The sequence below is a fragment of the Octopus sinensis genome, linkage group LG2, assembly GCF_006345805.1.
Source record: "Octopus sinensis linkage group LG2, ASM634580v1, whole genome shotgun sequence".
In the NCBI taxonomy this organism is placed as follows: Eukaryota; Metazoa; Mollusca; class Cephalopoda; order Octopoda; family Octopodidae; genus Octopus; species Octopus sinensis.
The window spans coordinates 202,611,921-202,615,380 of record NC_042998.1 but is presented as its reverse complement, the minus strand read 5'-3'; positions in this window follow the sequence as shown (position 1 = coordinate 202,615,380).

Below are 3,460 nucleotides of genomic sequence, written 5' to 3'. Positions count from 1 at the left end.
CGTTCTGGTGAGTTTTCACTCAAAGATGACCACCGTTCTCGTCGATCTACTAAAGTTGATGATGACGGAATTGAAGCCATAATTGAATCTGATTGTCATACAACTGTGCGAGTAATTGCAGAGAGGTTAAATGTATCACACGCAACAACTGAAATAACTTAACATGTCTTAGACTCGTTAAGAAGCTCGACATTTGCGTTCCACATAAATTGAAAGAGATTCACTTAACGGAGCTGAACAGATTAAAGGATGATAAAACAATCACAGTCAAAGAGGTTGACAAAAGGAGTGCAGTAGTCTAAACGGACACGGTATATTATATAACCCGAGTACTATCCATTTTGGAAGACACAACATATTACGAAAAGGAACAATGCTACAGTCTGCAGAAAATGATGAGGAAAACAATGTTTAACCTATACAGAGTAGGGTTCACCGACAAGGAATACGACTATATGACTAACTTCATTAGTAAATCCAGTCAATTCTATGCTATTTCTAAGATACACAAAAGTGACAAAATAAGTAACGCATGCAGGAAGCCACCGACATAATATTCACGGTACCTACTCCTGATGACCTCAAATAAAGACCCATAATAGTAGGCCCCGCATGCAAAACTCGTCGTTTCAGTAATTTTTTAGATACCCTCTTAAAAAGCATTCCTCAAGCCTATCAGTTTCTACATAAATGTCAAAATGTAGGAAATTCAATTTTTGGTATGAACACACACTGACGCATGCACACTGTGATACTGATGTTCACAAGCATGTACACAGAGTCACACAAAAGCACTCATTCCAACACACATACACGCATACACACACACACACACACACACACTCATATAGTTGTTAAGCAGGACGTTAAACACTAAGGCAAGGCAAAAATCTCAAGTCGTACACAATATTATTACAGGAAGAAATTAAAAATCTTACAGCTGTTTCTGGGATATCCTCGAGTATGGGATATTCCGTCATCAGAGACAAAATGGGGAAACAATATGGAAAACGAGAATGGTATATATATCAATAAGATGATAACATAGAGGAAGGGAGTAAAAGAATAAGGAGATGGAAAGGGAGAAGAGAAAAGAGGCATAAAAGTTCACAGTTCATAAAAGTTCGAAAATTTATAGAATTCCATCTACATATTCTTTTACTCCCTTTCTCTATGTTATCATCTTATTGATATATAACATTCTCATTTTCCATATTGTTTCCCCATTTTGTCTCTGATGACAGAATATCCCATACTCGAGGATATCCCAGAAACAGCTGTAACATTTTGAATTTCTTCCTGTAATAATATTGTGTATGACTTGAGATTTTTTCCTTGCTTTAATATTTGACGTCCTGTTTAACAATTACATATCCCCTGCATCGGAAATCTACAATGGCTCCATAAGTACCGTCTCGGCTATAACCTTGGAACCCTAGTAATCCGTTACAACACTTACCTAGCGTACCTCATCGTTTAGATCACCTGTGAACTAAATCTCCATACTTTGTATATATATATATACGTAAGATACATATAGAGGATGACGAATATTCTTAGAAATATCACCACCAGTGGCCTAGCATGTATAAATAGACAACATATTCTCAATATGAAATAGTGTACATTTAAACACAGGAGAAAACTACCCTTTAAAGCTTATGGCGATCACCGTGCAATGACTAAGGAAAATAGTCTAATAAAGGGACATATAAGCCCTCGACAGGAGTCTTTCCTATCCGCATGGGGTCGAACCCACATCTCTTTTTTAAAAGGACTAAGTGCGTTACCTTTACACCAGCGAATCAGCCTCCCCATTTTGTCAAATCTAAGAACTATAATAGTTCGTGTTTGTTTTTATGAGCCTCTACAAGTTGCTATAATACTGTCCTTTCATAATGTGCTCCGTTCTGTTCTTCTATGATATGTATCCTTCTATGCGTATACGTTGTACATAAGCACTCACTCACACACACACACACACTCGCACACACACACACATGCCCACACAAATACAGACGCAAACGCGTGCGCATATAAGGATACACATCATAGAACAGAATGGACCAAGCGGAGCAGGAGCACACACGAAGACGGAAAGTATCACTGAAGAGGTCACAGATATGTGACGAAAGATTTCTCTATAATGGACATGAATTAAAATAAAAACAGTAATAAACGAGTGGAGAACAAATACATTGTGCTTGTGTTTATCTGGCAAAGAAAAACCTCCAAAAGAAAGAAGATGACTATCCCGAAGTACAAAAGTATATAATATGAGGGAATATTATTCCAAACTTTCAGGGAAAAATTCAATTTAGAAATACTAAATGAAATTTCACAAAATATAATATATATATAAATTAGAAATATTCTACCAAATATATACGTTTTATTTATTATTTTGCACATTACCTAATCATTGTTATATGTTTAATCTATATTTAATCTTTCTATAAGATGTAATTTTTCTAAATGGTATAATTTAACATTTCATTATTGAATTGATAAAAGGTGTTTTTTTTTTTCTAATTTATATATATATATATATATATATATATATATATATATATATATATATATATATTATTGGTTGCAGATTTTGGCGCAAGGTCAGCCAGTGCGACTTGAGGCGTATGTCGAATAGGTGGATCCCAGTGTTTAGCTGGTTCTATTTTATCGATCCTGAAAGGATGAAAGGCAATTCGGAATCGGTGGATTTTGAACTCAAGGACGAAATGCCGCAAAGCTTTTTGCCCGGCGTGCTAACGATTCTACCAGGACGCCACCATAAGCCATACATATATATATATATATATATATATATATATATATAATATATATATATATATATAATATATATATATTGGTTGCAGATTTTGGCGCAAGGTCAGCCAGTGCGACTTGAGGCGTATGTCGAATAGGTGGATCCCAGTGTTTAGCTGGTTCTTATTTTAGCGATCTCGAAAGGATGAAAGGCAAATTCGGCCTTGGTGGATTTTGAACTCAAGGACGAAATGCCGCAAAGCATTTTGCCCGGCGTGCTAACGATTCTAGCAGGACGCCACCATAAGCCATATATATATATATATATATTATATATATATTATATATATATATATATATATATATATATATACATATATATATATACCGTAATAAATAAAATATATGCATATATATATATATATTGATGTCAGAAAGTTATAGTCGTATGAAGCGACTGCAGATACACCTTTTCACCACCGGGACTGTCACAGTGCTGATTCCCATTTATTACGAGCACTTATTATTATTTTTTAAATCAGAGAGCAATGGAACTACATGGAATAAAGAATCCCTTTCAAAGACGTAATGCACCAACAGTCTGGAAATCTAACTCACGATTTCGAGCGAAATATCTTAATTACTTGACCACGGGATGCGACATACGGATACATAAACAATCGCAAATATTCAC